The sequence below is a fragment of the Aythya marila genome (genome assembly GCF_965140915.1).
Source record: "Aythya marila genome assembly, chromosome: 25".
Lineage (NCBI taxonomy): Eukaryota > Metazoa > Chordata > Aves > Anseriformes > Anatidae > Aythya > Aythya marila.
This window is the reverse complement of record NC_139066.1, coordinates 6,344,640-6,352,139: the sequence shown is the minus strand read 5'-3', so window position 1 is coordinate 6,352,139 and position 7,500 is coordinate 6,344,640. Positions and strand designations below refer to the sequence as shown.

The window sequence follows — 7,500 nt, the reverse complement described above, 5'->3', positions numbered from 1 at the left end:
TTTTTGCAGTTTTTGGCCGTGTTTTAGGCGGCCCACGGCTCAGTCTTTCACTTCACTTCGGAGCAGGACCCAGGACTTCTGTTCCCTCAACACCACGGGGCCGCCGCAGGGTGGCGGGGGGGAAGATCGCTGCCCTCCTCGTACCAGCTCCTCTCCGTTGGCTCCCTCCCGGTCACCTTGGCTAGAGGCCGTGGCACCCTGGATGCCCCGCGCACTCCCACCCCGCCCCAGAATTACCAGTGTAAACCTGGCTCCCAAGAGCCCTACCGGGCTTCTGCCCCCACCTGGAACATGCCGTGGGGAGTGGGCTTCAGAAAAATGACTTTAATGCAGCTTTCCTTAAGGCAGAATGACTAATTTTTATCCCCCCAAAATATTTTCTCTCTTTACCTCTTTGCTTTTCCTTTCTTTCGCAGAGAGAAAGAGAGAGGGAGGGAAGGAAGTAAAGAAAGAAAGAAGAAATAAAGTTAAAACGTTTGTGTTCTATTTGTCAGAGGAAACAAAGGCTGCACCTCTAGCTGGCAGCTGGCTGGCGCGGAGGGTGGCCGGGCCGAGGGCAGCGCGGCTCCCGGGCTGATCCCGGCCAGCGAGCGCCGCCCCGAGGCCACCGAGCCGCCGGCTCCGCTGCCGCCCGGAGCGGCAAAACGCCTAACGGGGGGTGGCCGGCAGGCAGTCCCAGCTAGTTTCTGCCGTGGACAAGTGGTTAAATACAGCCTCAGTCAGCGAACGGGAGATAACTTTTTAATAATTATTATTTATTGCTTATGGTTTATGCTTTTTTTACCGGAAATATAATGATTCAAGCTGTTTTTTTTTGTTTGTTTGTTTTTTTGTTTTTTTTTTTGTTTTTTTCCCCAAGGGGTGGTTAAGAAATATCACAGTGCAGTTTTCCTCGCATTGCTTTATATCTTTTGGTCTGATGGATAGCAAGAAAAAAAGAGAGAAAGAGCCCACACCGAGCTGTTTCCCATTCACATGCAGTCCAGTGAGGTGGAGAGGGAGGACAGAAGGAGGGACTAAGGCCATATTTTAATCTTTTTCCTATAACTGCGACAAGCACTTCCCGTTTGTAACGTGTTTTTCTTGGGAATATCTGCATGATTCCTAAGGAGCAAACACCAAATATTCCCAAAAGCTAACGCTGATGAATAGAAACTGTGAAAAACAGCTGCTATAAACACATTTTAATAAAAATATTGCTTTGTGAGCACCTAAGTAAGTCACACAGAATCCCGTAATGATATCTTGAGATTCAATGCCATTTCACTTAGATAATCTTTAATAGATTTTTCTATAATGTAATGGTGTATGCGTGTGTAATGGATATATACACATATATATACTGATATATGCTCACGCAAACACTTGAAATCCCTCCCATTCCAGCCTATTAATTATTTTAGCACTTATTCCCCTGACAAGCAGAAGTTATCTTATAGCTAAGACATCCATTTACTGTCTAAGAGCTCTAACTTGCCTTTGACGTCTAAATTTAAAATGTCTTTAAAACTTTAGCAACGTCCAGAAGGGGAAAAAAAGATCTCATTGCCTTAAAATATTATTCCAGCCAAGGAATTAAAGCTAATACATCACCTACTTTGATTTTTTCCTTTTTTTTTTCTTCCATTTTTTAAAATCAATTGTTATTTATTTTAAACCTGATCGTGAAATTAAATGGCACATGCAGTTTTGTTTTTCATGTTTAACTTGAGTGGTTTTCTTTATTTATGATTTCCATTTGCAGCTGGGGGAGGGCTTCATTTCCTTTTCAAGTTGCAACAGTGAAAGCTCTGTTATATATATATATTCCTCCTGTTTGATTTGTCTGAAAGAAAGAGCTTTTAGCAGAGCTTTTACTAATACGAGTTCAAGTCTGACTACGACTTTTGGTTTACAGATTGTACTGGTATAAAAAGTACAGTAGTGTGTCCTAGTGAGGTTTTTAAATCCTCTTTGCAGGAAATAGAAAATATTTAACAAATTGTAAATATATTGTAGATGTGATATATGTAAGTATACTAGATTGTACATATACATCCCTGCAAACACATCATATCTACAGACCACAGGAACGCGGTACTATAGGTTCCTAATTTAATATGTAAATATAACTGAAGTTTAATAGTAAACTTAAAATGCATTCCCTCCACAAGTTTGATTTAAACTTGAACCTGCGTATATTTGTGTACCAGAATGGTGAGAAAGAGAAAAACGGTGATTTGTGAAGTAATAGAAAAATCTATATTCATTTTAAGCTGTACCCCTTACCAAGACACGGAATCAGACGATCTGTTCTCCCCTCGGGCATTTAGAGACCTCTAACCTAACAACATAAAAGTAAAAACCCAAGCTGCACAACATTCTCGCCCAGTAGATTTTTTCCCCTTTCTATTATTTTTTAAATGTTTGTTTGTTTGTTTGTTTGTTTCCGGGGGGAAGGGGAGAGTTGTTCTTTGTGGGCTTGTTTGTTTTCTTATTCTGCCCTGTCTTTCTGCTCCCCGCCCGATGTGGTGTAAACTGTTTGAAGTTCAAAAACATGGCTAAGTTTTATTGTATTTCCGGTACAATAGATTTATATACCGTCCTATCCAGTCTTTTAAAGGCTTTTCAAATGAAATGAAGTTAAGTTTTAGACAAGTTTCTGGCTCCTGCGTGCATCTCTTGAACTCGGTGAATTTGCTTCTTCAATGAACTTTTAAGCTTCACTAAACATGCACTTTCGGGACAGCTGACTTATTGCCTTCTGTTTAGTTATTTAATCCACTTGAGGACAAAACCCGATTTTACAAGGTAAGACTTTGACTTTATTTTATATATTTATCTAAGTGTGTGTGTGTTTGTGACACGAAGGGACCTAACCTGATAATCTGGGGATGTTTGTTCCATTTTTGCCAAACGGGAACTTCTGTTCTTTCTGCCAAAATTCCACCGCAGATGTTGCTTGGAGCTCAGCAAGGCCCTCGGGGCCTGCACACCTTCTATCTTCTCTCCTTGGCTTTAATTCTTTTTCCTATCACCACCAAGTCATTACTCTATAACATGTTCTTCCAGCACATGGCGCACGTCGGAGGGAGGAAAGGACAAGTTAAGTTTCTCGGAGTTGTTATTTGCATCTATAAAATAGTCACAATTATGTTTTTTCTCATTTTACTTAATTTATATGTCCTTGGCTTCTTTTTTCTTTAAATGAATCACCTTATACATGCATTCAAGGGATGAGAATATGAATTAATAGCTGCATTATTATTATTATTATTATTATTATGGAACTCACGGCTTTGATTTCATTTTCTTCCCCGTGGAAAGTTTTCCAAACGTTAATGCTTTTAGATTAAATAATAATATTATCATCATAGTGTTTTAATATGAAGTCTTGATGAATCAGCTTGAAATCGAAAAGGATCCTCTAAAGTAGATTTCCAGAGGAGGTGGGGGAAGAACTTTGGGAATTTTTAGTCTTTTTTTATAGCCTCGATAATCGCTTGTTTCTCAAAGTCAATAGCATTTTACTGTTTCCTCTGGTCTATTTGTAAACTATTTGTAAAGTCCTGCAGGAGGGATCTGCTGTAGACACTGTACATAGGAAATCATTTGAATAGTTATTTCGTGAAATCGTAGGGGTTCGTCTTTGAAAAGATCCTTTTGTTGCTTTTGTTTCCTAGCAACTGTTTTCTATTATAAAAGTTCAGATTGCAGATGATGTCAAACAAAATGGCCGCCCAGGCGCCTTTCTCGGTAATTTTAGCCTTTGACCCAAGAATGAACTAGAACTGCTCTGTGAATTAGGTAGTTTCATGTTGTTGGGCTTTTAGTTTTAAACACAAGAACATCAAACTACCTGATTTACTCCAGTTATCCTCCTCGGTGTGTTGGCTGAGGGCAGCTGTGCGGGGAGGGGGCCGGCTTTATCCCCCCGCCCCGGACCGAACCGCAGCGGCACCGGGCGCGGAGCCTCCGCCCCCCGTCCCTGGCGCAGACCACGCCGCTGCCGGGCCCCAGCACCGGGCACCACCGGGCAGGGGTGCTAGTTTCTTTGTTTGAATCCCCGTTTCGGGGACCTTTTGCGAGACAGCGCAGCCACGACCCAAATAATAAAGAGCTTACTAAGGATCTAACTAGGCTACGACACCGCTCTTAGGCCCAAATCCCTCTCCCCAGAAGCAGGCAGTCCTGTGTTATCAAACCTCTCTGTGCAATGACGTGTGGCCGTCACGTAAAACGTATACATATAAAATATGCAAAATATACACACAGTTGTAAAGTAATTTAAGTGCTTCTTATTTTAGTAGCTGTGATCTACACCACTGTGTAAAAGGTAAAATGTGGGTTTAGGGAATGCCAAAGAACTGTGACCAGTTGATGAGTTTAATTGTCCCCATTGATAAAGTAAGTTTATTAAAGGCCCTGCTGCACATCTCCGTAGAGCTTCACTTTTGTCATTTCGCTTGCAATGCTATAGGAACCAGGACAGCGAGCAGGTCTCTATGGCTTCTCCTATTGAGGTAAAAACACACGACTTAGCCGTACTTGTTGGATATTGAATTCAATGTCAAATTTGGTCTCTGAGGATCTCCTGCATCTCGCAGGAAACATGTCTACGTCTTCAGAGACTAACTGTATAAAGCCACGGTCTGTAGGCACGCACCCACGCACAGGCGTGTGTCAACTGCTCACTGCTGAGCGCTCAGCGCTCTGAAAGCTCATCTCTGCACCCCAAATGCACCGTCTTTAGACAAACTTAAGCTAGAAGCACGCCTGTGAAATTCACTTAATGAAAGGGCTCAGATGGTATCAGAAATGTCCACCGACACTTTTTCCACATCCTTCCATATTTCAGTGTAGCATGTGGGAATATGCTTATTTTATTGTATTTTATTTCAAACAAACAAAAGAAAAAATCAGTGTGAATGTGAGAAAAAGTGAGTGCAGAGAGCTTTGCGTGTCAACTTGTGTGGTTGGATGAAGTCTAACCATTCCTTATGGACCCATCTACTTTCTACAGACTGGAAGCTCATAGAGTCGTGTGTGTGTGTTACCACTCGGCTCGTGGAAGCAATTTTCCCTGCACTGGTGTTTAAAATATCCATAAAAACAAGTTTAACATGGTCCAGGCCACGGCTAAATAAGCTTGCGACTGCATGTCCCTTCGAGGTTTGAAGAATTAAACTTTGAAACGATATCCAGGGTCTAAACCACCATCTGCTGCTACATTCCGTGGCCGATGGATTACTTGGGAATTTAATTTTTTTCTCTCTCTCTCCTTTTTTTTTTTTTTTTTTTTTTTTTTTCCATTCTGAGTGTTAAGACACAACGAAAACAAACAAACAAAAAATCTATAGGTTGTAGTCCGGTGTGTGCTTATTCCCGAAGCTGGTGATTGCAGTGCACATATTGCCTATCTCTCCTATTAAACAAACAGCCACTCCAAGGGGAGGAGAGGGAAAGTCAAACAGCATAAAATAGCGCGGAGTTTTTTACCTAATTCAGCAGCGCTGTGACTAGTTCCTTGGAAACAACGTGCTACTTGTGCCCTGACTCAAAGCCCTTAAACGGAAAAGGACAATCTGGGAAAGTTAATCATAAACTATTCGGTAATAATGTCCCCACAGGCAACCACTAACCTGCCTTGTAAATGTCTGGGCTTCTGATTTTGATCTCCCTCCTACCCACGTAAATACAGGAAGTAAGGACCAGGGAGGAGAATGGGGACACAGAGCTGGGACAGATCAGAATCAGGCCCAGGGGGGTCTGCATTACTGCCTGAAATCGGGAACTGGGACTCATTTCCCCAGGCTTTGGGAAAGAACTAGGGAGAGGAGGGTGCGGTAGGCTGGTCCCGCTTGTCCCACAGGCTACTTCTGGAGAGGTTTGTTTCTCTTTTCCGAATTAGAAAGATAAGAACGACCTTACCTGAAGAAGGAGCTGTGTGGGGATAGCTAAAAAAATCCTCCGCGTATTAATTGTCTCTTTTGAGACATGGTACACGTTTCTGCTCTGAGAGACAATGAGTAACTGTGGTTAATGTAACAAATTTCCCCCAAATTGCTCTCCTGACAAGGTCCAGTATGCCTGATATTACCCGACTCAGGATGAGTTTTAATTATGGGCAAAAGTGTAGTGAAAAGAGCCTACCTATAAGAAACTCCACCTTTTATTTTCCTGAGGCTCAAGGTACGGATTTTACTGGAACTCTTCCATCAGTACTTAGTTCTTGTACCTGTACTTCTACTTTCACACCCTCCTCCCCCGCCTGAGGTAGGAGTGGTAGATATCTCACCCCGATGGGCTGTTATTTCCCTTCCTTCCAGATGAATGCAGTTTGGAAGATTTTTCGGGGGGCTCCAGTTACATTGTGGTGACCCCAAAGTAGATCCCGGTCTCAGGGAAGGGGAATGAGCAGCAGTTGCACCAGCAGCTCCCGGGGTGTAAAACGTGCGGCAGCAGGAGCGAGGCAGGCGTCCAGCTATTTTATGGGGTTTGAATATTATTTCAATGAGGGAGGCGGGGGGGGGGGGGGGGGGGGGGGGAGTTAGTCTAGTAGCCAGAAAGTGGGTTCCCGAACACAACAATCAAACTTTATTTTAACTTTCCTCCACCTTCCCGTTTCAAAAGCACATACGCTTTTACTTTACAGGGGATCTAAATGCTTTATTAACTGCTGAGATTACAAACCTCATTTGAAATGGTGTTTTAGCCAGAGTGTACTTTTGGGTCTTGGAAAATTTCCAACATGTGTAACTTGTTTTTGCTTCTCTTCAGACAAGGAATTCCGTCCCCCCTCTCGACGCTCCCCCAACACACACACACGCTCCCTTTACGGATTTTTAACAGACGGCAGCATTCAAACTGAGAGCCAGCACAGGAAATGGCAAAGGTAGATCTTTCTGCTTTTAGGCTACAGAAACTTATTTCACTTTTTTTTTTTTCTTTTTTTTTTTTTTTTTTTTTTTTTTTTTCCGGAGGCTCTACTCTTCAAGAGAGATTTTTTTGTTGCATTCTCATGAGTTTGTAAGGGTATGTGACTAACGTTTCTTTCTCTTAGACCCATGTAAAAGTATCATACATAAATTATTTGCTTTATGTAGTTTTTATTTCTGTTTCCTGGCTCTAAAAGGTTGTTGTTGTTGTTATTATTATTATTAATATTATTATTACTGAATGTTTTTATGGCCTAAAATAAACGCTCATCCCTTAAAAAGCTGGGTAACCTCTGAATCTGGTCTCCAGACTCTCTATAGCCATGAAGTTCACGCTCAGCTTTTATCCTCTCTAGCTTATCCTTATCGACTTCAAAAACCAAACTGAAAAGCATAGTGAAAGCACTGCCGAAAGTAATGCACATTACACACCGATGACACGTTGGCCTCTGATTCTTAAGATTCTGATAGAACCCACCTAGTTCTGTCCTGTCCTCAGTGCAGGAGAAAGCTGCAGCCCCCAGTCTCCTCCACCTTCTTCATATCAGTGATAAAGAGGCAAAATTATCTGGAAGAAGGTGCC

General features: G+C 42.2%; 1 long non-coding RNA gene across 4 annotated transcripts in view; it reads left to right on the top strand.

Moving 5' to 3' along the window:
* Window positions 1–2,989, top strand: part of LOC309887455 — a 6,773-nt gene extending 3,784 nt beyond the window's left edge. For 3 of the 4 annotated variants that reach the window (XR_014319061.1, XR_014319062.1, XR_014319063.1), the window contains one exon: window positions 1–2,989. This exon is cut by the window's left edge and continues 855 nt beyond it. This is a non-coding gene — a long non-coding RNA (uncharacterized lncRNA). The other variant, XR_014319064.1, reaches the window with a different exon arrangement.
* The last annotated feature ends 4,511 nt before the right edge of the window (window positions 2,990–7,500 follow it).